Raw genomic sequence first — 27,517 nt, 5'->3', positions numbered from 1 at the left:
GTGTGATGTTTAATTAAAGCAGAGAAATGAAAGCCCATAACACAGGTGCCTGACACAGACAAATGATTGTTATGTTACTAATCTTTACAGAATTTTAGTGGTCATCTGTTGACAACTCGTGTCAATTTACTAAAACTGAAACCCAGAGCCAACGGTAGAGCATAAGAAACCAAAGGCTCTCAACCTAGATGTCCTTCAGTGGATGAATGGATAAAAAAAAAAAAAAAAAGTGGCATTTATACACAATGGAATATTACTCAGCACTAAAAAAAGAACAAAATCATGGCATTTGCAGGTAAATGGATGGCATTAGAGAAGACAATGCTAAGTGAAGTTAGCCAATCCCAAAAAAACAAATGCCAAGTATTTTCTCTGATAGAAGGAGGGTGACTCAAAATGGGGTAGGGAGGGAGAGCAAGGGAGGAATATTATTTCTAGATGGGGAGGAGGGGTGGGAGGGAAAGGGAGGGAGAAGGGGATTGGCAAGGTCAGTGGAATGTGATGGTCATGATAATACAAGATACATGTATGAATATTTGAATTGGGTTTCAGCATACCTTATATGCAAGCAGAGATATGAAAAATTGTGGTATATATGCGTATTAAGAATTGTAATGCAAAAAAAGAGTACATGTGTAATGGCATAATTTGGTGTGAACATACTTTATATACAGAGTTATGAAAAACTGTGCTGTATATGTGTAATAAGGAGTGTAATGCATTCCACTATTGTCATATATTTCAAAAATAAATAAATAAATAATTTACAAAAGAGACCAAGGGCTCTGAAGTCACCTCCATCCATAGAAAACCAGAACATCGGATGATTTCCTCCACAAACTGGACAGTGAGAGAAGATGACATCGCTGTGAGTTAGAAGCTGGAGAGAAAACATTTGCTTCCCACTTTGCAAACAGAAGGTGTTCAGTGCTAGAAACCTGACAGTGGAAGCTGATTCCGGCATTTCTATTTTACACTGTCAAGCCGTCCAATTTGCAAGCCAGCTTTGTGTGGCGTCTCCCTCCCTCCATCAGGTCTGGAGCAGCCCTGCCAGTCTAACTTGGCACCAGCGTTTTCAAAGTCCACCAGAAAGGAGAGAACATGTTACACCCATACCCTTACTCCTCAGTGTGTTAAACCTCAGGAGCTAACAGCTGGAAGATTCCAGCAGAACTGGTTAAAATGCTTTTTTAAAATGTATCCATGCATGCTTAGCTGGGGAAAGCTAATCTCATCTTCTCTCACAGTGCAGAGCAACCCAGATCTCTTAATCTTCCTCAGAGTTGTGCATAATACCCTTTGAAGTTCAAGTAATGCCATGTCCAAAAAGGCAGCTCTGCCACCATCTTCAGCGGACAGGACCACATGGCCCATCCACTCTCCCTCCATTCCTTCTGTCCACGAACTCAGTGGGCCTTAAGGCTTGATAAATTGGCTATTTAGCCCCTTCTAATACCTTATAAAGAGCAACACTGAGGCTATTTATTTTCAAAATGTATGCTTCTGTAGTTGTGAGATGAAAATAGCACTGTAATCTTCACACGGTGAAGAGCTCTGAATGAACACGCTCACCCCTAGTCATTTTCGACCAGACTGACTTCCTGAGCCTTGCTGCTGAAAATGCTGGAAACACAAGAATGGGTTTTAAATGGAAGCTCTACAAGCCAAATCAGCCCTCAAAATACTTCTGATGGCATCTATTTTTGTGGGAAACTGAAAAGCTATAGATGCCTAAATGTATTCAGATGTCTGATTATAATTACCACGAAAACAGGCTTTTATAGTTGCCACTGAATCATTTTAACTTCAGAAGTAAAGAAGGGCTTCGGTGGGACTCTCCACATTCAGGTGGGCATTTTGAAAGAACACAAGACCCCCATGTGCACTTTTCAGCAGGCACCTGAGCCAAGGTGTGAGCACTATTATTTTCCAGTGGGGTCACACAGAAAGCAATGTCCTCTTTTTTTTTTTTTTTTTTTTACTGGTTGTTCGAAACATTACAAAGCTCTTGACATATCATATTTCATACATTAGATTCAAGTGGGTTATGAACTCCCATTTTTACCCCAAATACAGATTGCAGAATCACATCTGTTACACATCCACATTTTTACATGATGCCCTATTAGTAACTGTTGTATTCTGCTACCTTTCCTATCCTCTACTATCCCCCCTCCCCTCCCATCCCATCTTCTCTCTCTACCCCATCTACTATAATTCATTTCTCTCCTTGTTTATTTTCCCATTCCCCTCACAACCTCTTATATGTAATTTAGTATAACAATGAGGGTCTCCCTCCATTTCCATGCAATTTCCCTTTTCTCTCCCTTTCCCTCCCACCTCATGTCTCTGTTTAATGTTAATCTTTTCCTCCTGCTCTTCTTCCCTGCTCTGTTCTTAGTTGCTCTCATTATATCAAAGAAGACATTTGGCATTTTTTTTTTAGGGATTGGCTAGCTTCACTTAGCATAATCTGCTCTAATGCCATCCATTTCCCTGCAAATTTCATGATTTTGTCATTTTTTAGTGCAGAGTAATACTCCATTGTGTATAAATGCCATATTTTTTTATCCATTCGTCTATTGAAGGGCATCTGGGTTGGTTCCATAGTCTAGCTATTGTGAGTTGTGCTGCTATGAACATCGATGTGGCAGTATTCCTGTAGTACACTCTTTAAAGGTCTTCAGGGAATAGTCCAAGAAGGGCAATAGCTGGGTCAAATGGTGGTTCCATTCCCAGCTTTCCCAGGAATCTCCATACTGCTTTCCAAATTGGCTGCACCAATTTGCAGTCCCACCAGCAGTGTACAAGAGTACCCTTTTCCCCACATCCTCGCCAGCACTTGTTGTTTGACTTCATAATGGCTGCCAATCTTACTGGAGTGAGATGGTATCTTAGGGTGGTTTTGATTTGCATTTCTCTGACTGCTAGGGATGGTGAGCATTTTTTATGTACTTGTTGATTGATTGTATGTCCTCCTCTGAGAAGTGTCTGTTCAGGTCCTTGGCCCATTTGTTGATTGGGTGATTTGTTATCTTATTGTTTAATTTTTTGAGTTCTTTGTATACTCTGGATATTAGGGCTCTATCTGAAGTGTGGGGAGTAAAAATTTGTTCCCATGATGTAGGCTCCCTATTTACCTCTCTTATTGTTTCTCTTGCTGAGAAAAAAACTTTTTAGTTCAAGCAATGTCCTCTCAACTGACCAGGAACTTTCCCAGGAGGATCAAAATTGGAACAAAGGAATTTCAAAAGAATAGATAGTCGGTACCTTCCAATAGTCTCAAAAATAAATAAATGACATAAAATAACATGACACCTCCATACTAGAGCATCCTGCTTATGGGAATGGCAATAACACCCAGAATAAGGTGATTGCCACTTCTTTGCCTTGGGGGATACGTGAATTTCCATAGAGCTGAGAGAAAAGGGAAGGTATGCCAAGCACTCACAAACTCCACCATCCTCTTACTCACAGTTCACACGACCACCCAGAGAGGGTTTTCTACCACCACAGTAACTGTGCCTCTCATCACCACGTTCATATGTCCATACTCAACCGCTCTAGCATGAGATCTCCTTCTAACATCAATATCCTCATCATCACACCTGCTACTGTAGACTCAATTATTTCTCCGCAATGTTGAAGCCTTAATCCTCAGCATGACAAGAGGAGACATTAGGTCTAGATGCCCTCAGGAAGGCAGGACCCTCAGAATAGGATTAGTGTTTTTGTAGAAGAGACACCAGAGGATGATCTTCCTCCCCACCACCTTCCCCGACCACATGAGGATATGGCAAGAGGACAGACATCTGCAAAGAGAGCAGGATCCAAATTGACTGGCACCTTGCTACTGCCTCTAGAACAGAAAATGTCTGTTATTCAAGCCGACCACTCTGCTGCATTCTGTCATGGCAGCCTGAGCTGATCAAGACATCTCCCTTTCCCAGCTTCCCCGGCTACTTCATTTCTTGGTCATGGTCAGCCAAACGTGGTCAGCTGAGGGCACCTTGCTTGTTCTCGACTTGGGATACATATAAACACATTTTTTTTCTATTCAACACACCTGTCTGCTTTCAGAAAGCTTCACTCGGCCAGCCACACATTCTTGAGTGGCTTCAGAGTCACCACTATAATATAGGGATGGAATATCTTCCAAATAATGTACATGGAAAGCATTTTATAGGTTGTAAGGAGCCATGTAAGTGTGAAATATAATTATGCTATTTTATCTCCTTTTGTGGAATCTGACCTGGATACAAAAAGCACACAGCTCCCGGAACCAAATAAGTTCTTTTATTTTTTTTAAGCCCTGCAACCATTAAAAAAAAAAATCTATAATGATCTATGCCATCCTCTAAAGTGAGTTACTTCAGGACAAGAAGTTTCTCCATAAGCAGGGAAAAAAACGGTGAAGGATTGGAATGAGACAAAGCTCAAGTGTGGTTTTATGAACTTTCTACACCAGGACAGACAGTGCAATTGAACCAGTGGTTCCCTCCTTCAACTGTGAGATGCTCTGGGTAAGTACCAAGCTCTACCTTTGCAACTCCAGGCTCCATCTCGGCACCTGGCAAAGAGCAAGACTCCATCATTCCATGAACAAAGATGATCTGCATTCAAGAGAATGCTGTGTTTTCTCCTGCTGATGGTAGGTTAATAATTATAACCTCCAAGATTCTTCTCTGAGAATCCACAGCTGCGTAGCATAGCTTTGGCTTTGAAGTCAGATGTACCTCTCTAATGACAGTGATTCTGCCTCTGGCAAGTGTTTCTGTTCCTTCCTCTGTAAATGGGATACTAATTCTCACCATCCAGGTTTGTCAGGAATGTTAGAGGAGATACATAAAAAGCACTTAGAACATTATCCATTGTAGAGTAGGAGCTCAATAAGGTTTTTTCATTATTTACGTTCTTCAAAGAAAAATCTACACATGAGCCTAGTCATACCCACTGAGCATGTTTTAACCTGTTCATCATCCATAAATTATATCTAGCAACATTTCCATTCAATTAACTGTCTACACTGTTCTGTGACTTAATAGATTGTAATATTAAGAAAATAGATTTCGCTAGCCTAAAACTTCATATCCTCAGGTTTCAAAGGTAAAGTAGGAAAAATGGGATCCTAATTAGAGGTAATGCTCCATATATGTATGTCAAAATATCCTCTACTGTCATATATATATATATATATATAAATTTAAAAACAAAGCATACATAACAATTACAAAAAGATAAAATGTAAGCTGGGATGTCTTGGGACAAGCAATAGGGACACAGCCTGCGTGACTGAAGGAGTGGGCCCTGCTGCAGCAATACCAAGTGGCATGGTCCCATGGTATTTTTCAGAAAAAGTCAACTATCTTTAAGTAGCACCCCTAAGTAAAGTTAGAATCACCCACATGCAAACCTGCAGTGAAATGAAACCACAGGGGACCCTGGAAAAGTGGGAGGTAGGGAAACAGTGCAAGCCAGGGCTCCTGAACTCCCCAAAACAGGAGAACCCACAAGCCCTCAGTGTCTCAGCTGCGGGCATGTGTGCAGGTCTCTCCTGGGGAACAAGAAGAGCACCCACTACTCCTTTTCCAACAAATGGACAAGAGATCATTCAAAGCAGAGAAGAGGTAAAATATGGAGGATATGAGGCAAGAGAGCCAAACTGAAAGGCAGGGCTGAAGGATCAACCACTGGAAAGCCAAAGAGTTTCAACACTGGCTAAGGATTCTTTCAAGGTCAATAGACAACACTTTGAAATCACTCAGGATCCAAATTGTGAGTGAAATACCTGGAAAGAATGTCTACTGGCAGGTAATTGGATGCAAAATCATTACAGTCACATCTGAGGGAATCCCATGTACTGCAGCTCCAAGACAGAGAGGTCTTGGGCTCCTTGTCTGGGCAGTACCCTTTAGAAACATGAAGCCATCCACCTTCACTCAAGGGCTGGCCAAGCTGCACAAAGGACCTTGCAGAACAAAAAGAAGATAAAGAGACCAGACCTAAGTTCCATTTCAGTGACAGGTCAAAACTCTTAATCCAGGTGACCTTTGCTTCTATTCAAATATAGCCATTATCATGAAAATGTCTGTGGTTTCAGTCTGTAAGCCAAGAAGCAGACAATCACAGTTGTTCCTGCAGGCCCTTCATTAAGGAATGGGGTCATTTTGGCTTCTGTTGATCATCTTCATATTTTTCTAATTTGGTTTTCATCCTCTAAATGCTTTTAAGTAAGGCCATTCTCCCTAAAGCCAGTTCCAGGCCTAGCTGTAACTATTGCATTTTTATGTCACAACAAATTTAGTTTCTACAGGTGTTTTGATTTCAGTAAACTTAGAGAAGCATTATCACATCAAAGGGATGAAACAGGGTACCCTCCAAACCTCCTCACCCTGTAATGAAAGGGTAAAGTTTCTAAGCTGGAAGGCTTGAATTAAAATGTAAAAGATTAGGTATTATTAAATTCCTCTGTTACACCCAGATTCCTGAGATAGTTAAGACAACTGCCCTACTGGCCATTCAGCCTAGGGCCCTGTGCAGTTTGTCACAGGGCCCAAACCAATCAGTTTGAATGTGTATCCGGCTTAGGAATGACCAATCACCGCCCCCCCCACCAACCTGTTCCCGCCAATGAATGTGCCAATCACGTCTCAGAGTTGTTGTTCAATTTCCCTGCGCCTCATGATGATTTGTTCTGATGTATGCAAAGCCCACCGCCCTCTCCAGAAAGTGTACTTCAGCTCTGCTTGACCTCTGCTCTGGGCTCTGGGCTGCTCTCCCTTCTTGAGTGAGCACGGAGCCCCAGTGCGCTGGAATGGATCCCCAATAAATCCCCTTTTGCCAATTGCATGGAGCCAGTCTCTTGTGTGGTCTCTTTCTCCGACGCTCCGCTGGACCCTTACAGTATGACTGGCCTGACCTTCTCAGGAAAATTAAGGAAGGTATTTCTGCCATGAATGAGCTTCCCAAGAAAAGGTTAAGGAGATTGTTATCCAAGTTGAAATTAAGAAAAGTGCTTCCTCAAAAGTCACAAAGGGACTTCAATTTCATAAGTCTTTAAAAGGTTTAGGTTTTTCTTCTCTTTTTTTTTAACCTCCTAGTCACCCTCCCTTCCCCTAAAACCATGACATAATTGATCTGTAAATCCTGCATTATAACTTTATCTGAAAATGCCCACTGTAAAATTCACCAAAGTGTGCAGTACAGTACTAACTAACTCATATGGTTGGGCAAGAACTTTCCTTATCCTCCCAGGGAAGGAATGAGATAATGTGCCCAGCATTAAAAAGGGTGAATTTGACCAGAATGTTGAGAATTTCTAATCTTTCTTGTAATGTAAATCATAGTACCATTAACTTGAATGTAACTAAAATCAGGTTTACTTGACCAGCTCATAAAATACCCACAGAAAGCTGAGGAAAGGTATTCAACTCCAGTGAAGCTTAGGGTGTGTAAAGAACAGGTTTGTAAAGTAGCTGATCATCTTGTAAAAAGAATCCAAGCACTGAAACAGAATTATATGACCCCCTCTCCAGGCTCCCAGCACTCTCCACCTACCCGCCCCCAGCCTCACTGTTGAGGTGTGAAAGTTTCACAGCATTAACTAATTCCTAGATAATCTCCTCCTGGTACATATTTTTGCATAAAGACATCACTGTGAGGCTTTGCTTAATGATGGATTCCAGTGCTCCCAGGTCGTCTTCCTCTTCTTCTCCTAACTATCCACAAATGCAGAGGAGGGTAAATGCCTACCCAAGAGGGCTAGAGACTCAGCCCAAAGTAAAAGCAGAAGTTTCCTTGACGCCTTCTGTTTGTGTGTTTGCTTTTAAAATGTGTTAATTGAATTCTATTCCATAACATATCCATCTGTCTTCATACAGAAGCAGTATGTTTTTTAATTCAAGTGAATGGTTCAGAATGCTGTGCCCTTGTGTATCTGTGGTACCCTGCAAGTATCAATTTACATTATCTTCTATTTCTGTAGAAATTCACTTAACACTCTCTGTCCTTGAAGATCAGCTTTAGATGGGAAAAAAAAAGCAAAGGAAAGGTAGCTAAACATATTTAACTATATAAATGAAAGGTAAAAGCCATTATTTAGAAATTTTAGAAGAAAGAGAATATTTCACATTTACTCCTCCCTCCCTTCAATCCCACCCTCTGCAGTGAAATACGGTAACCACAATTTTTGAATTTTCCCAGTGCCTTTCTTTGCAGCTGTTAAAACACTGTGCCAAGTGGGTGGCATCTGGCCCAGACCTCAATGGAACCTCCAGCTCCTCAGATACAAAGATTGGTTCAGGAATGAGCATGTGGTCAACCAAAGCCAACCAGAGAATCCCCTCAGCACTTCTGTCCTGGAGATGGTGAGAAAGATCCTCTTTCCTTTTGTTGTTACCATACAGGAAAAAACTGAGGAAGTCAGTGGCCATCTTTATCACTGAGGAAGCACACCTAAGAATTAGGCCAATTCACAGGAAACAGGTGCTGAGGGAGAATCAGAGGGGAAGAAAGACTTAGAGACTTGTGGAAAGGAAGGCCTAGACAGACACATGGAAATCAAGTTCTGATGACACCATTGTAACCCCTAGATTCTACTCTACCTGAGCAAGAACACCTCTAAATGTTTCCATATATGTGAGGGGGAAAAAAAAGTCCTATTTTGACATTAGATGATCTAAGATAGAGTCAATCATTTACAACAGAATCACAATATACTTTCCAAAATGAAAAAATGGGCATATGTGATTCTCAAGTTCAAGTCCTTCAAGGCTCCCTATCAACTATTTAGAAGGAATCCAAACTGCTTAGTGTACGTACCATCAAGGTAATTCATAAACCTTCCATGGGTCTAAAGTGACTGCCTACTGAACCTTGGTTTGGGGCATTACTTGCAAAGGCCATCAGGAAGATGCTCCAAGTCTTGATAAAGCACATCTTGCCTTTTTTCTCACTTTATTTCACCATTCACAGTTCTAGCTCCCTGTACAATTTCTCACGTACTCACTGTTGTCTGACCTGCTGTTCCCCTTGCTAGGAGTATCTCAAGTGCATTGTCTGCCTAGTGGACATTCATTCATTCTTCAGTCTCAGTGCAAATGATCCCCCATTTAGAACTCTTCCCCACTTCTTTCCCACTGAGTCTGCTCACTTCTTGGCTTCATTAACACCTCTCTCAGAGCACCTTCACTCCCTCAAAATTGTTCACCCACTGCTCGCCACCTGACCAGTCAGGCAACTGGCAACCTGTCCTATTCGCCTTCGCATCTCCAGCACCTAAGCCAGTGCATCCCATCCAGTAAACCTTATGTGCATATTTACTACATAAATAAAAGAATGAATCAGTGAAATTACCTCATACTAGTCAGTGCTACTTTAATAAAGGGCAGGGTGAGAAAGGGAATGGAATTAAATGCCAGCTTGCTTCCTTCTACCTGGAACCCAGCCAAGGACCTCTGTTATTCAAAATGATCTGGCCTGACACAGAAGCATCAAGAGGACTAAATTCAAAAAACTGGAATTATTAAAACATTGTCTTCACCATCCGACTATCCATACTCAATCCCAATATCCCCTCCACCCTTATGCTATTCACTTGAAATATTTTATTCAGATGTTTATGTGGGAACCAAGAATTTAATACAAAATTGAGAACCTCAATCTAAGGAAGGGGTTTTGGAAAAGCATACCACCATGTTGGTGGAGAGCCTGCTCCTGGTCTCATCCACAGAACCACAGCCCCTGGCCTTTCCAGGTGAAATGCAGTCCTGCCGTGAGGATGGGATGAGGGCAGAACATTATGTTTTCATTACTAGGAAGCAGAAAGGCTGGAGGGTGAGCCCTGACTTATGCACTCCCTGCAAAGGTGATTGGAGGACACTCCAAGTCTTGATGAAACCCACCTCCCCATGTTCTCCATTTATTTTATTGTTTATACTCAAAAAATAGTATATATGAGGATCGCATGCAGCCATTTGCTGCTTGGCTACAGGCTGACACCTAGAAAGGGGGCATTCGTGGGGTCTTCCAGAGCCCCCTATTCAGTGTTGACTACAATACACCTTATATCAATTCTTTCCCTTTTCAAAAATCCCATTAACCTTCATGTTTGTTCTAATGTGTCTATTTTCTAAGTCGTCGCTCTTTGCTAAAGAAGAGGGCGTAGTTCTTCACTGCCAATATCACCCTTGCTCACTGCGGCTTCCAGCAGCTGGGATGTGTCTATAAGCAGTGCTCTCACATCTCCATCTGGGAAGCAGGTAACAGGTCCACATTTCTGAGTCTGATAATCCAGGACCCATTTTCCCCCACTGCTGAAAGCTGTGCATTGCAATCAGGCTTCTTTCAGTAAGTTTCCAGCAGCAGAAGGCAAGAGGACAAGATCAGTAAGAAGCAAAAAACCAGGACCTTCCGTGTCGATAACAGTATTAAAATTTAAAGCATGCAGTGGATGAGAAGTTTGAAAATCATCTCACAAAGACAGGAAAATGCTCAGGCAGCTGTGTGTAGTGGAAACAGAAATACTCTCAGTGGAAGTGTTATAGAAGGCAAAAACTTACATCCTACCATTACTTCTCCAGATTCTCCTTTCCTTATAACTAAGTTCAGGTTAGTCTTCCTTCTAAAAAAGGGGTAACTTGTCCTCCTACTCTTCATTGTTTTACAGATGGTCCAAAAAATTAAAGTATATGACTTAAATTTAAAGACATATTCATTTTGGAAAACCTAGGCAATTATATTGGTATTTATAGGTTTGTTGGGGGGCAGGATTGCTAATCTTTTGCCAAGAGACACCTATAAAGAATAGTGGCCACCTTCTAGATCCAAGCACTCCTTAACTGTCAACCCCTGGAAAGGATGCCCCAGCCCCACCCCATTCTTCAAAACAAGCAGACAAGTGTGTGTGTGTGTGTGTGTGTGTGTGTGTGTGTGTGTTTCCCCAGAGCCAGAGAAAAGTCAACAGAACAGAGGTTCTGTTCTCAAAAGGGCACAAACAAGCAAGTCTTGATTTCTCTGCTAATCATGGGAAAGGAAAATTTCAGGATCTGTACAAAACCAGTCTAATTGCTTTCAGTGAATTCACTGGTCATTTCAGTTCAAGAAAATAAATCTTCCCAACTGCCTGCCTTAGGGAGACCGGTTAAATCCCTGAATTCTTAACAAAAAAGTCACCAAGGTAGCCTTATGCAGACAAGATTAATATTAGGAGTTGGTTGCTAGTTTTCCAAATTGCTGATTTCTTCAACATACCATGACTTGTTTCTGGCTAATAGTGTTAAATTCAGATAAATTTAGTATGTCCTTGCTGCGTTTGTCCTCTTAGGGCCTAGTGGAAATAATATGCCTTTTGAATGCTTTTCTGTATACTGCATGCTACATGGAGGGACTAGGAGAAGAGGGTCTGTGAGATAAGCTGGGTTTGTGCACAGTAATCAAATCAGGCACTTCTGAATGCTCCATCCTTAATCATTTGAACTCCACCACCTAGAACTTCATGGATTTTCCTTCAGGGTGAAGGTGAAATCAAAAGGGAAACAAAGGGAAGAAAGAGAAAATGAAAGGATGGGTCTCATGAAACCTCCTGAAAGTAGAAGGATATTATGTTTTCACATGAACACAGCCTGGTGAGGAGCCATGGAGGTGCCATATTGGCTAGTCCAGAGATCCATGGTGACACCTTGAGGCAAGCTGGTCTCTGTGCTATCCTTTCTTTGGTGCCAGCTGTAGTGCCAAGACCAGCACCAGTGGACAAAAACCAACCCAAGTGGGATGTTTCCCTAGACAATGCCCATGTCTGGACAACAGGGGATCTCTGCAAAGGAACAAAGCAGGTGGAGGACATTCCACATTCTAATACAGAGGATTTGGAGGAGACATGTCCCCTAGTAGTGTGTTCTCAATACCTAAGACAAACAAACACAGACATCCAGGTATTTCTATTGGGAGTGCCACCTTGAGTTTCATTAGGTCACTGGCAAATGCCTAGGAGTTCATGATCAGAATACTTTGCCTTCAGATAATGTCACAAATGGAAGCGTCTGCTACCTCAACACATAAACTCAGACTCCATGTGCCTTTGTTGATTGCCTTAGTAAATAAAATATGAACATCTTATAATTGAGACACTGTTGAAAAATGAAAACTCCAGTGTGCATGCTTAGATGTATGAATTCATTCATTTGTCCATTCATTCATTCAACAAATATTAAATGGGCTTTCATTGTGTGTTAGGAACTACACTGGAAATACAAGCAGCAATAAGACATACCCTTACCCTTTGAAAGGCTTATAAGTGTAGGAAAAAAGGAGAATTTAATGTGACAATTACTATAATCTGGAATTTTTGTAGAGTATTATTTGACCATAAAGGAACATTCAATGACCATCTATGGGAGTTGGGGAAGGATTCATAAAAGAAACTACATCTAATCTAGATCCTTAGGGATGAATATGAATTTTATAGAAGAAAAAGAGGTGTACGTTATCATATGCACCTCACATCTGGGGAAACTCCATTGTATTATTTACTGATATATCATCAGTTACTAGGAATCATCACCACGGTTATCTAAAAGCAAATGTGCCAATTCTTTAAACTGAAAAGCTATTCATTTACTGGAAGTATACTCAGTTCATTGGACTTTACCAAACTGGTTCCTCTCTATGGTTCTTACATAGTTCATGGAAGGCTTTGACCCATAATGACTTGGTAAGAGAAAGTTCCTCTCATTCTAGTTCATGTGCTATTTCCTTTAGTCACTGTTATTTGGAGTCTCTTTCAACTGAGCCGACTTTAATCTTTGGACCGTACATGTGGCAACACACATGATCATCAACTCTCTTTGATCTGAAACTAACAAATGTCCAGTTTAATTTTGTGGTACTTTGATAAATGGATTACAAGAAGGCTCGTGAAAGCAATCACCTTACCTGAGAAAACAGATTTTAATAATAACCAATGAGTCAAAAGATGTGGTTGAGGTCAGCCTAGTAAGAAATGAGAATATTGCAAATTGAACCCTTATTTTGGATTGCTTGTGACCTGAAACCCATTTACTGCCCTATTAAAACCCAATGCATTAGTCAAGTTGAGTCAACTGGTACAGTAAACTTTTAATATTTTCATATCATTTAAAAAGCACTTATTGGGCTTGGGATAATGACTGGTTTTGAAAATAGAGGTGATAGCTGACAACATCATGAACTTAATTAATGCCGCTGAAATACATACTTTAAAATGGTTAAAATGGTAAGTTTTATGTTATATATATTTTACCATAAAAATACCTTATTGGAATATTTTCTTAAAAGCCAGATAGTAACATTCAAAGTTGTTATTCTTACCATTCTTCTTGTAGACTATTAAAAGGATCATCAAAGATCCTAGTTCAAACCTCTTCCCTTACATCCTATGTAATAACACTATAAGAAAACCTAGTTTTCTAGGGCTGTCCACAATATCTTCATAAATTTCTGTTAAATTAATGAGCTAACATAATCAGAATAGGCTAGCTATCAATTTGAATATTCACTCCTTTTATAGACATTCTAAAGTTATTGCAACGCCTATAGTTTTCATGCAAGAGTGAAATCTGTGCTTGGTTGTTGCAGTACTAAATCTAACTAAATCTTACACAAGATTTGAATCAAGCTGTTGAAAGATTTAGAAACTCCAGTGATTTACTGTATAGACAGTAATACCAAACTGGATGCTGACTGCTGTCAATGGGAGCTTCACAGCATGATTTAAGACACAAAATCAGGTCTCAAAGAGGGTGAATAAAAATGAGCAAATATTCTGAGGGTAGAATTTGTCAAAGAGTTCATTTTAAGAATTAGCATTTTGAGGAGGAGATGTAGCAGCTGAAATTGATTAAACCACTTCTAATACAATAGGGAAATAATCAATCCTACCTCAGAAATTCTAATCATACCTAAGGGAAAATGAGAGATATTTTAACCCCATATTTTATGCATATGCACAATTAGCATAGTATGAGATGTACTGCAAAGTAAGAAGAAAAATTCCATATACCTCATTCCTATTTATAATAATACTTTGCACTTAAGAAAATTATAACTTCTCATGTTAACTAAAGTGTTTCTAAAAATGTATTTATGGTCTGGAAAGCAACCAGAAGTTCCATTAATAAGGCTATGTTTTTCCTATTAAGCAGGTTTCATTTTTAAGCTCTGCAAGGATTTTCTCACCATTAAATTTGCTATATACTGCCCTATAACTAAAAATGATGAAACTGAACACTTAATAGTTATGGAAAAAGAATACTTAATCTGATCTTTTCTCTCTAGGACTATTCAGAGCAATAAAACACAGAAGGGAAATAGAAATCTGTGAGTACTGTCATACCTGAAAATCATCAGTAATTAGGAGTCATTTAGAAAGAGATTATTAATAGAAGGATAGACTTTTATACTGCAACTCCGAAGAACAGGTTTTGAGACCAACACTGGGATTTCAAGCAATGTGCTGTCCTACTCTCTCTGTGACCTCATACGGCTGTTGGGGCCATCAACACAGGAGAAGGCACTTGGTAAAGGGAAATGCATTGACAAATGTTAATACAAGCCCCACCCTTAGGAATAGGAATGTCTGCAGAGTCAGACAGTAGTCCATTCACACTCCTATTTCTGAATAGGGATGCTACATCTTTCTTTTCTTTTTCTCCCAAACTACTACTCTACTCAAACACCACTCTCTCAAGTCAGCTCTGATTTCACTGAGAAATATGAAGAAATAGAAAAGAACTTCCATTCCCTCTCACCACCACATCTCTGCTTAGCTGCCAGAACCTAGCCCACACACGCAACCTCCTTTCTGGTACGGAGGATGAAACTCCATTTCCTAAAATCAGGTCCCATTCCTTCTCACCTGTGTAACAGAGCACTCTAGCAATTCTCCTCTTAATATCATTAATTCTTTACTCTTTACTAGATCACTACCAGCAGCAGACCAAAATACTGTTGTTTTGCCCATATAAAAAGCACAAACTAGGACTGGGGATGTGGTTTGGAGGTAGAGCATTTGTCTGGCATGCAGGAGGCCCTGAGTTCAATCCCTAATCCTACAAACAAACAAACAAAAAAGCAACAACAATAAATCAGGCTTCTTGCTAAAATTCCCCTACATGTACCATTCTGTTTTTTCTTCCTTTTGCAGAAAACCTTTTCAAAATTTTTTTCATATCTTCAGTTCCTTTCCTTTCATTACAATTTAAACTCCCTTCAAAAAAACACTTGTCCTACCACTGCACCCAAACAGTGCTCATCTAGACCACTAATCTAGACCAGGATGCTGAGTCAAGGCCCGATCTCCCTTGTTATCTCACTTGATCCTTTCACAGTATCTGATACAACCAATCACATCTCCTACCTATGTTTTTCTTACTTGGCTTCTGGGATACCTCTTTATACTGACTGTCCTTTTTTAAGATTTGCTGTTTTTTTTTTTTCTTATTTCCTCCTTCTATCCCAGACTATAATATTGAGGACCCAAAAAAGATGAGTTATTGAACTTCTTCTATACCTTCTGCTATGGTTTGAATGTGGTTTGAGTGCGTTGGGAGATGTGAGAAGTGGAGGTATTTTTATGAAGTGGAGCCTAGTGGAGGCCCTGGAGACACTGCCCTTAGAAGACACTAAGATAGTTCTTGTGGGACCCTGAGATAGTTTTCGCCAGAGTGAGTTGTTATCAAAGAGCAAGACTGTACCCCCACAATCTTGGGCTTCCTGCCTGGCCATGTGATATCTCTTTCTTAATGTGCTTCTGCCATAATGCCATCCCCCATGAGGTGATACAGTCCAGGAGGTGTGCAACAAAACTAGCTTCATGCTATTTGGACTTTCAGCCTCCAAAACTGTGAGCTAAATAAACCTCTTTTTTTTTTTTTGTATAAATTACCAGCCTCATGTATTTTGTTTTAGCATGGAAAACTGACTATTATACCGTCTTTCTCACTCATACCTTGGTGATATCATCTAGGCTATTGTCTTTACATACTATCTATATGCTCACGACTCTCAAGTACATTGTATATTTTCCTCCCAGATCTCTTCATTAAGTTTCATATTTCTGTATCCAACTGCTACTCAACATTTCTTCCTGGAGATCTGATGCACATGGAAATGTAAAATGCCCAACATGAAAGGACTGATCCATCTCTAAGTGTCTGTCATATTCGCAGGGTATCCTTCCTGAGTTAACAGCAACTCCATCCCTCCAGTTGTTCAGACCAAAACATTGGGAGTATTCTTTATTCCACTCTGTCTCATACACACACCTTCTCCATCTGCAAATTTTAAAACTACATCCAGAATCTGAGCACTTTTCACCACTTTTCTGCCAGCAGCAATTCTTATGTGGAACATTGCAACAGTCTCCCACCTGGGCTCCCATTCCCATCCTTTGCCTCTCTACAATCTCCTCTCAGCATTTCAAGTAGAGTAATTCTTCTTAAAAAACATATCATGTCATGTCCTCCCTTCACTTTGAACCCTCCTGAGTCTCTCTTTCTCAGAGTAAAATCAAGAGGTACTACAAAGGCCTGCAAGACACTACCTCATCAAGGCCCCATTACCTTTCTGACCACATCTCTTACCCTCTCACAGGATGACTCCACTGCTTGCTATTTCTGAAATGTGCCACTAAGCTCCTTTCTGGGGGCATTTGCACTTACTTGCTCTTTCCTCTGCCAGGAATGCTCTCTCCCCAGAGATCTGTGGGGGTTTGCATCCTCACCTCCATCATGTGTCCACTCAGAGTCACCCTTTCAGTGACGCCTCCCCTGATGTCAAAGTGTGAGTCTCCGCCTCGCCTGCTCTAGGTCTATGGAGTTCTCCACAGCACTTCTCACTCTCTCAAATCCAATATCACTTACCAATTTATTTTGCTTACTGGGGTCCTATGCACCCCATGCACACCAGGCAGTTGTGAGCCTCTCAAGGGCAGAGTCCGTTTGTTCACTGTTCCATAACTAGTGCTTAGAACAACACCTGGCACTTAGTAGGTCATACTGGATAAATATTTGTGGAACAAATAAAGAAATCAGAATCACAGCTACTAGCTATTAAGGACTTTGTTTATCAATTGCCTTACCCTGAGATAGGTAAAAAGGCAGCTTTTCTAAAAGAAATAACAAATCCCAAGAGGCTACAGCACATCTGAAAGAGCACAGGTGACATGGAACAGAGCTGACCCCAGAGCAAGGTTCCTTCCAGCCCAAGGCCTCTCATGAAACAGTCACAGATGGAAAGAACAAATAAGTTCAATTATGATCATGAAAATAAATTCTCCTGCTGCTGATTTAGGTTGAATTTAAAGCAAGCTAATCCAGAGGGTTTTTTTTTTCAAATATCAATTTTAAAATGAAAATCCTAAGGAGGCAGGGGCTGATGTAGAGTCTTTGTGTGCTGTGAACATCTCAGCTTCATCCACCTTCCCCTTCCTTCTCTCTGGTCTGAGTCCTCCATGCCCTCAATTTATATCTGCTCTTATGAATAAAAAACTAGCCGTATTCTGAATGACATTTCTTCTGCTCTGGAGTTGAAGGAGACCTTATATGACAGACGTAATGCCCTCCTGTCTGCTTGGGCCAACACAAACTTTGGTTTATAAAGCACCTAAGAATCCCTTAGAGAACGGTTTTAGTCCATTCAGAGAATGAGCATCTTTAAATAGCCAAGATGATCATTAAATGCTTGCTAATTCTTGACATCCTCAAACAGAATCGCCCCCAGTCAAATATCAGTTAATCACATAACCAGTACCTGTTGTGTATCTATATTCTGGTCAAGACACTTATCTAAACACTGTAGAGAAAACAGAATTACGGACAGACAATTTCTGGGATGGGGCAGTAAGACATGACAAGACAAACAATGCAAAGGTAGGTGAAAGTACCTGGAAATTGAGGAAGAAAAGGCTTGAAGGATGCAGACCCTGCAGGGCTAGTCAAAGGTGGTCTTGTGTGACAACTATAGGGTGGGTGAGCAGAGGACCTGTGTCACAGGAGGAGCATAGACAAGGCAGTTGGTTCATTCACTACCAGGACAGTTGCTGAGCACAGACTCCCCTTTCAACTTCTGCAAACTCTCACTGAAAAGATCCGTGCAAATGAAAATAATCACTCATCAAGAATGTGGATTACATCATGCCTTGCTGATAACAGGCATTCCAAATGCATTTATTAATAAATTAAGGAATATTAGAATAAGATGAAATAGTGCTGCTGAATTAACCACTTAAAAACAAGAGACTCAAAGTGAAATGGTGGGACAAGCTCTATTGTTAAAAATTTGATTATACATGCTTCCTTGATCCTTACTATGAATGAGAGCTAGGAGAGTCATTTCTAAGGCTGGAAACTGGGCATTTCCAGCTATAGGGGATGCATAGGAAAAAGAAGAAACAAAAATGTGGATGTGAACTGTGTTTGTCTCATGATTCCATCCCGTGCCTGGAACATGGGATACCTTTAATGTGTGTATGTATGATAAATAAATGAGCCAAAGGGGCTCAAGAACAAGAATCAAAGCAAAGCCAGTAAAAAGCAATGACAGTATGCAGATTAGAGGGACCAGAGAGCCCTAGCACAGCTTCTTTGCTCTGCTTTTCTACTCTAATTTTTCCTGGGCCTGTGCCTTCCAGATTAGAGCCCACTTCTGGGAGAAGTACTCTTGTGTCCTACAGTGCCACTTCAGGCCTGATAAGCATCTCTTGTGCATGGTGCCCACTTCAACTTCACAATTCACTCAGCAATTGTGATTTTCTCAAGTCATTAAGCATAGCAGGCAGGTTCCTGAATAGTCTCCTTGCACCAAAACCTGCCAAAGGGCCTGAGAAAGCCCAGTATTCAGCACATTTGCTTTTAAAAAAAAATAAAGGACAAAAGGGCAAGGGGGAAAAAAAAGGTAAGGGAAGAGAAGGAACAGAGAATCTACTTCACCACAGAAAAAAACACTTGCCTAATTCAAAGTAGAATGGACTCTTCATCTTTCTTGTTAGACGAAGTTCTAAACCAGCAGTCATCAATTTTCTCAGCAGCAGTGGTCTAAAACTCTGTCAAGACAGTGGAATCCTGTAGTGAGATGCTCATATATGCATAACCATGTTCAGGAAAGTCTGATTTAATGATGTCTCCTAGAACCAGGGAGAAAAACGGAGATGGGAAGGCACAGTGTTTGGGGATGGCACTGTGGACAGTTGTATGAAACCAAGAGAGCGCACACATGCTTAGACTGCTCTGTATTTAATTAAATGAATTTAGTCAGTACTGCTACTGCCGAATAACAAATTCTAAAATAAGAGCCAGGAGCAATGGTTACACATGAACCCTGCTGTCAGTTCTAAGGATCTCAAATCTCAGTTCCACTGATTATATGCTGGGTGATCTTGGATTAAGTTGCTTATCCTAAATGAGATGCTGCTTATAAAGCCAGCAGTGGGTAGGACATCGTGAGCACCCAGTAATATATTATTAGACTGTTTACACAGGTATAACATCTAATAATAATAATGCACTTTACATTACATTAATACAATTAATTGCATTTAATTCTTATAACAACAGTACAAAGGAGTTATTATTAGTAGCATCTTACAGGTGAGGGTTTAAGATTATCTGACTCACACCTTTGATCTTGAATCCCTCCTCTAGAACACCCAACCAGTGTGGTTTTTCCAGACCAGAAAAGCCTCACCTGCTGAGAAGAACTCAGTAGGCCATGGTGCAAAAAGGGCTGGGCCCGGGTAGAGTGAGGGACCACTGTCTATTTATTTTAATAGTATTTGGAAGAAATACAGGGCATAGAGATAGAATGTGCTGTGTGATTCAATATTGCCACATTAGAGTTGTTTCTTTTGTGCCGGTTTTAGATTGCAAATGTGGAGAATGTATTGTGGGCTGTTTTCCCAAGGCCTCCAAAACAGACCCGGGGGCAAACCACACACCCCAGGCTGACTCTGCTCAGCTTCAGCTTCTGTTGTTTCAGCTCTGAGCAGTTTCCATGCCAGCATGCAGCCCTTTTGTATTTTTGCAGTTCCCACCCGGCCACGTTTGTTTAGGTGTGTTCACTATCTCTAGTTCAGCTGCCTCCTCTCAGGCTAAAATAACACTTGGCTGAAGTACTAAGAAAAAAATGCTGCTCTTGGAATTTTGCAATGGTAGCACTTTTTTTGGGAACTAGACTTCCAGTTCTGAGTGCTTTGTGTATTTATGACACTGTTCTTATTAGTCACATCCTATGTAACTCTCCCAGTATCTCAGGCCCTAAGCTTCCCTTCAATCCAGCCATACTCTCTTGTTGGAGGGCCCCCTTCCACTTCTCTTCTCAAACTGGGTTCCTTGTCTCTCTACAGTGATATCAATAATAATAACAACAATAACAACAGACAGACAGCCATAACAATCGCAACACAGTCCCTTCATACCTCTCGGAAGGGAATTCCAAATGTCTTGGGATCTGTTATAGCCATGGCCCACAAGAAAGCACAGAGCCAACAGCCTGGAAACCAGAGCATACAACATGGCAGAAGAACTCCAAGCATTTTCCTCATTCTATTTTCAAAAAGATACTTTCTAAATTTTGTTTTAAGCCATTGGGAATCCCAGGGTCAAAGAACTCACGAATTTTCTGAGCTTTATTTTTATCACACCAACACAGAGAGCAGAACCACATCTTCTGCACAATTGATCAATAAACAGTAGGTACCGTTATTATCATCAACTAATCTTTGGAGGAAAAGAAATCTCGTGCTCCTGTTTCTCCCCACATCTACCTCTAACAGCTCTAGGACTTAGCCTCCCCAAGACCCGGATCAATGTGGTTTGATACCATCTGTATGTCAAAAGTTACAGGGCCATCCATGTGGGCACACACAACGGCACTTACTTGAAAGGTTCTTTTCAGGCTGATGAAAAATCCTCAAGAAACCAAGGTAATTCCTGATTTGACCACTTCCAACATAAATCCAGTCAAGACTCCCACCCCGCATCTAAGGAAGATGTGCAAAATCCCTGTGATTCTAACCCAGAGTAAAACATGAGGTCTGATAGGTCACAGACACTCCCCCAAGTCTCTTAGATCCTTGAAGACTCGAGTTCACCTGGACCAAACTGGACATCCCATCTCCCTTGAAACCCTGACTTACTGCCAAGACCATGTAAATGGCAAACCATGGGAATGAGATATTTTCCTAAACTACTTTCTCTCCTGGTCATCCCAGCATATTTCTTTACATTAAAAAAAAACTAATAATAATAATAAAAATTTTAAAACACTATTTTTCCTATTAGTCTATTACAATATAATATTTTATAATTATCACTATGCTGAAAATAAAATTCCATCCTAATGACAATAACCTCCTATAGGAAAAGCCTAATCTGTGTGCTTTCTGATTAAGCAGGACACTAATGCTCCCCCTTGACACCAGCATAAAGAGTTGCTCTGGACATGTGCCTTTCTAATTCTCCGCAGAGCCTCCTAAATATGAAATTTAATGCAGATCACTTCTCTTAAGAGGCTGAGAATCAGGGGGAAAAAAATGAGTTTGTCAGGGAGAGACTTTCCTTCTAACATTATTCAACATTTAATGTCACCTGGGTACCCACAACTTGCTGGGCTCTATCTGGGTAACACTCAAATCAATGGCATCATTCCCAGGATCATGGAGCACTTGGAAACTAGGTTTAGATGACACTGCAACTCAGAAAGTAAGAAAGTCACACATCTACTCTGTAACTCGGCACAGACATTGAATCCTTACCGGCTAAAGCTATATGGTGTGTTATATTTACAAAACAACTTTTAGACTGAAGACCTGAGGAAATTTGGAGACAATTTTATTTTTTATTTCTCTTTCTTTTTTATCAATCTGTATTTGGAAGTCACCAACAAAGTGTGTTTGACTTCTGTAATAATGTGATATGAGCACTCTTACCCTGGTTTCTTTCCATGATCAGGATTTCTATAATAAATTCAAGAAAAGATGCTGGTCATTAAGTCTAGGGGGACACTTGGCCTCAATATCAGCTAGAGAAATTCTAGAAATTTTCCAAGAAGTTCACTGTTATTACTTCACTCTTTAAAGCCACATTGACCAAGTATCATGCAGTCCATCTCTGCATAGGGGCATGAATGGCCCATGAAAGGAGCCTTTCAAGTGTCCTACTGAGTAAATATGGACTCAAAAACCAGTTTCTCATAGCATTTCTAAATTCACTTTCTCTCACTAAAACAGCTAAAGAATTAAGGACCCCAATTAATTACTTTTATTATACTGCACCATAGACTTAAATTTCAATTTAAATGAGACACAATTAAATGTAACATAAAGAATCAATGCTAAAGCAATAAAAATCCCATGAGGTGGTGTCAGGGAGAAGTACGGCTTTGCCTTATTCCATGTGGTTTTTCCACTATCCCTCCACAAAACCCAGTCTCACTGTTATGACCAATGGCCTCCATACTATTACATCCCACCGTGGATTTCAGTCCTCAACTTACCTGGCTCGGTGGCACTCACCACAGTTGACCATTTCTGCTTCTCACAATACTATTCCCTTGGATGCCTGGACCGAGAAGTCTCTGCTGTCACTCTACTTCTCTTGCACTCTTTTTAAGACTCCTGTTCCAGCTCCTCCCCTGTCTGACCTCTAAATGTGGCAAATCTTCAGGGTACAGTACAGATCCCTTTCCTTCTGACCCTACACTCTCCTCCAAAGTGATCTCATGCATTCTCGTGGCTTCAAACACCAAGCTGGCAACTCCCAGTTTTATAAGCTCAACCCAGACCTATTTTCTCAGTCTAGACTCACCTATTTAATTACCTACCTGCCATCTCTAGGATGGCTCACAGGCATTGAAACTTAAGTCTCCAGCTGAATTCTGGATCCCCAGTCAATGGCCTTCCATCTACACTATTGCGGCTGTGGGACTCCTGATAGTCACCTTCAACATGGCCTCCTCCCATGCCCATCCCTCCATCTGTGTCCTTCCTCCCTGCTCTAATACAAGCCTGCTGTCTCTTTATGTTGGACATCAGCCTCACAGCTATTCCCATCCTTTCTCCTCCAACAACCAGAGAGACCTCCTCAAAGCACAAATCTGATAGTGCAACTTCATCCGTGACCTTAAAACTCTCCAAAGCTTTACACCGAGGATCCATAACAAAGCCCATAATCTTTGAAAGGGATGGTATAAACTCCTAGATGGTGATGTTGCTGTTTTTCTTTCATGTAAGACTCCATTTTACATTTGTATGTTCCTTGCTATAGTTTGCACATTTGACCCCACCCAAATTCATGTTGAAATTTAATTGCCATCATAACAGCATTAAAAGTTGAGATCTTTAAGAGATGATTTGGCCTTGACAGTGCAGCCCTCGTCAATGGATTAACGTAGTTATTGGGGGAGAAGGTTCACTGTCACCTGAGTGGGTTCCTTATAAAAGGAAAAGTCAAGCCCTCTTTGTCTCTCCCTCCTACTCTCTTTGCCCATCCACCAAGAGAGGACACAAGAAGAGGCTCTCACCAGATGCCAATCCCTTGACCTTGGATTTCCCAGGCTCCAGAACTATGAACCAATAAGTTTCTGTTCCTTCTATATTGACCAGGCTATAATATTCTGTTCTAGAAGCACAAAATGGATGAAGAGACCTCCCCCTGCCCCCAGTATAACACCCACCCAGAGTGATCCATCTACATCTCCAGCATTCCAGAAAGTTCATTCCATTGCCCCTTCTCTACCTTCTTCAGAGGAAACTACTTCTGTGGTTCATTACAATGAATTAATCTTATCTGTTCTTGACACCACACTCATTGGCTCATAGAGACGGATAATATTCTTAACTAAACCAAATCCTTCAAATGTTCCCACAAGTTAATTATTAGACCAGTTTCTAATAATTAAGGATATCCTAGAGTCACCTGCAGTCAGGAGTCCAATTCTAGTGTCTCAATTCCCAAGAGAGTGTGTTAATTAACAAGTGAGAATGAAGTACACAAAGCACTCCCGATTAAGCTGTCCCCATGAATGGTCCCCTCAGTGTTTAAGACGACACAGGAACTATTACTTCAACTCATGGGTTTTGAATCAATCTGGATAACTAATCTTCTAGGGAAATTTAGTGAAAGAGAATGATTCAAACAGAGACTTCAAAGTGACAAAAATGTGACAGCATGAGCAAACTATATGATCACAGACTCAACAGAGAAAAGGGCCTTTATCAGGTTAAATGTCTTATCAGGAAAGAAGCATTAACGTCTTTGGAATTAACGAAGACAGGCTATAGTGGGCAACTCAAGCCCGCTAAAGCCTCAACATGGATACTTTACCTTGGGGGGAGGCGATCAAATCCACTTTCAAGGCACAGCCCCGGAATTTGTCCCCCTACCTAGAACAAGAGCCTGCTTCAATAAACAACCCAAGAAAGCCAAGTCCTTGGAATGCTCAGCCCCTCTGAGAGCTTATTCTGTCTCATGAAGTCCAAGGACACTTCTCCCCAGGATGTGGAATTCTTGAAGCCTCTGTGGAGGGGCAGGAACTTGTTTCAGCACCCTAGATGATCTGACATTCCTCTTTGGGATTGAGAAGAGAAATTCCAGACCTAAAATTAGGATCCACTAGTATTTTGAACACTACAGCAAATTCTGGCAGAGCAGACAAAACTACTCTCACAGAGCCCTTTGCTACAAGCAGGTCTTGCCTTCGGCACCCTGTGGCAACACAGTTGGACATCGGCTAATTGGATCAGCTGACCTGTGCCTCCTGACACCTTCTAAGTGCCAGGCATGGGTTTTGAATGCATGATTCTTGACACATATAAGGCACTCAAAAAACACTGGTTTGAATGTTACCATGAAGAAATTCCCACACATCATAGTTTTTGCTTCCTAAACATAAAAATGAAAAATAACTGTTTATCGTTTAGTTTGAAGTGTGAGGAAGATGGGGGAAAGCAGAACATAAAAATTTAATTTCAATAAACTTAATATCATTCCAACCTCTTTTTGATGAACTAAACCAGGAGATTTCCTGGAAAGATTTTTTTTTAAGAATATTTAATGCAATTTAAGTCTATTTTCTCTTCCTTACTATACCTGAATTTCCCTTGAACCCCATCCTGGTAAATCTCAGTTAGCCTGGCTGAAGATGAAAGGTAGATTCTCTGATGGGTGAGAGAGTAAGTCTACCCAAGGCTGGACATCCTCACCTATGCTTCTTTACCAGTGACCATTTAAGACAGGTCACCAGCCCTGCACTGTTCTTATGTTACCAAGAGTCAGCCTCCATAAAAACCATGGTGAGGAGACAGGAGAAAGGCGAACCAAGTCTTCTAATTGCCACTAGGCCTGCCCCCACCCACATTTTCATCAGGTGCACTCCCATGTTCATGTTTGCTCCTCACAGGATGCTCAGGGCTTGCTTAGGAAGGGTCTCAGTGCTGCTGTCCCACAATACCACAATTGTCCCTACACACACACATGGGTTATTTATAAACAACAGTATTTTATTGCTCACATTTCAGGGCCTAGAAAGTTCAAGATCCAGGCACCACTAGTGAGGGCTGCTCTCTGCTTCCAAGATGCCACTCCACTGCCTTCTCACATGGCGGGAGGCAGGGAAGAGCAAGGGACAAAGGCAAAAAGGGCAAGCCTCCGTTGCACTGCTTTTGTAAGGTCACTGATTCTCTCAACCTCATCACCTCCTAAAGGCCCAGTCCAGAATACTATCACATCAAGCTCCAAAGTACAAATTTAGGAAGGACACATGAGACCACATGGAAAAGACATTTACATTGGACAAGGACTCTGGAGACCCCAATGACGGAAACCCAACTGACGGTCTCCTTGCCAATTCCACGACTTTTCTTGGAAAAGATACCCAAGTTGCTCCTCTAAGCACTTATTCAATATATTTAAAGAGCAAGAGAAGAATCTGGGGTTTTGTAAATAGTGATCATTCCTGGGACCAGAACCTAGACTTCATTTCTCCTCGGTAATCCACCCTCTTCCCTCAATGCCCAAATCAGAACCATCCATGCCGTTTCCCTCCAATCTCAGTGACAGCAATGGCCACCTTCCTATCTGCCGAAGACCCCTCCACTTCCTCAAGAATCTCACCCCTCAGTTACGCTCTCTTTTTGCTACATTTTCTGCAATTCCAGTTTAATGGCTTTCCCCCCTCTTCCTACACACACACACACACACACACACACCACACACACACACACAGTGCATAGTCACGCCTTACCCATCTAAGTAGAAGCGACAGACAATTTCCCTCTTTGTTCTCATAGACTTAGCTATTCACAGTCATGGCTTCACAGTCCTCCTCCTCTTACAAGTCGACCCTTCTGTGGGGTCGGTAGCATCTGACATCGTGGCCCACTTCCTCCTCTTTGAAACTCTCCCTGTCTGGCTCTCTGGCACCCCCCACCCCCAGCTGCCTTCCTGTCTTTTTGGCAGCTCGCAGTAGACATGATCTCACTACACCCCTCTCCCTCCAAGCGCTGGCTCCCGGTCAGAGTGGCTCCTTTTCAGCAATTTTGATACAGTATGGCCCCAGAGGCACCTTCCCAAGATGAAAAAAAAAAACTAGACTCACTCTCCCAGAAAACTGAAATCGGGTTGAGAGCAGCCAGTCAGACTGCTGACTTCCTCCATAGGGGAGGTGTCAGCTCAGGACCTGAGGGTTGGTCACTGCACACAGTGGCAGTGGAAGATGAAGTGTAGATAGACAAAGCAGCTCTGCGGAGGTCTGAGGGCTTCTAGAGACTTCCAGGTTCCTAGTTACAAGATGCTGGGTACCTTGGTTTGGGACATCTTTCAAAGTTATCTTTTAGCTTGCACTAAGTTGTTTTGGCCTCCGTGGCCTGCAACCCCAGCACCCTTGATGACCCCATCGTTCCTTCACCTCATCTCCTATGATCCCCTCTTGCTCTAATTACAAGGATCATGAGAACCTCTCCCAGACTCCTTCTCTCTTCAGGGTCTGCGTACTTTCCCTTGGCCACCTCCACCGTGTGCACAACTTTCACCACCACCTGAGGGTGGACAATACCGTAAGTCACCAGGCCAGACCTCTCTTCCAGGCTCCCAGCCTGTGCACCCTGGAATACTGCTCACCTTGACTGAGATGTCCTCCAAGGCCCTGACAAGGAATGATTCCAAAACTGAACTCAAAGCTATGAGTTCACCAGTGGTTTGCGTGTTGATAATCACCCCACTACCCATCCAGCCACCTACGCCAAAAATTTGGGTGGAGCCCCACTCCTCCCTCCGCGTCCCCCTCCACAGCAGTGCAATCACTGCATCTCAACAAGTCTCCACCTGGCTTTGCGGTGTTTGAGACTTCCCATCCCTTCCTCTGCATGCTTTCTGGCCTTCTTATCTCCCAACGCTTCAATCCTTTACTTCTAAAACACAAGTCCGGATGGATTATCTCTATTTCTTTCAAGATAAAGTTCAAACTTTTTTTGTATTGGTTGTTCAAAACA

The 27,517-nt window shown here is 41.5% G+C and overlaps 1 protein-coding gene across 6 annotated transcripts in view; it reads right to left on the bottom strand.

Annotated features, from left to right (window-relative positions):
• Lypd6 (LY6/PLAUR domain containing 6) overlaps positions 1–27,517 on the bottom strand; it is a 139,196-nt gene that overhangs the window by 72,663 nt on the left and 39,016 nt on the right. The window contains exon 1 of one of the 6 annotated variants that reach the window (XM_078017398.1): positions 17,918–18,094. The exons of the other annotated variants lie outside the window; for them this stretch is intronic. The gene's annotated coding sequence lies outside the window, so the exon portion shown is untranslated. Of the gene's footprint in view, positions 1–17,917; positions 18,095–27,517 lie in introns of those variants that run through there. 6 annotated transcript variants of the gene reach the window in all.

Source organism: Ictidomys tridecemlineatus, chromosome 7 (genome assembly GCF_052094955.1).
Source record: "Ictidomys tridecemlineatus isolate mIctTri1 chromosome 7, mIctTri1.hap1, whole genome shotgun sequence".
Classification (NCBI taxonomy): domain Eukaryota; kingdom Metazoa; phylum Chordata; class Mammalia; order Rodentia; family Sciuridae; genus Ictidomys; species Ictidomys tridecemlineatus.
This window is presented reverse-complemented; position numbering and strand designations above follow the sequence as displayed.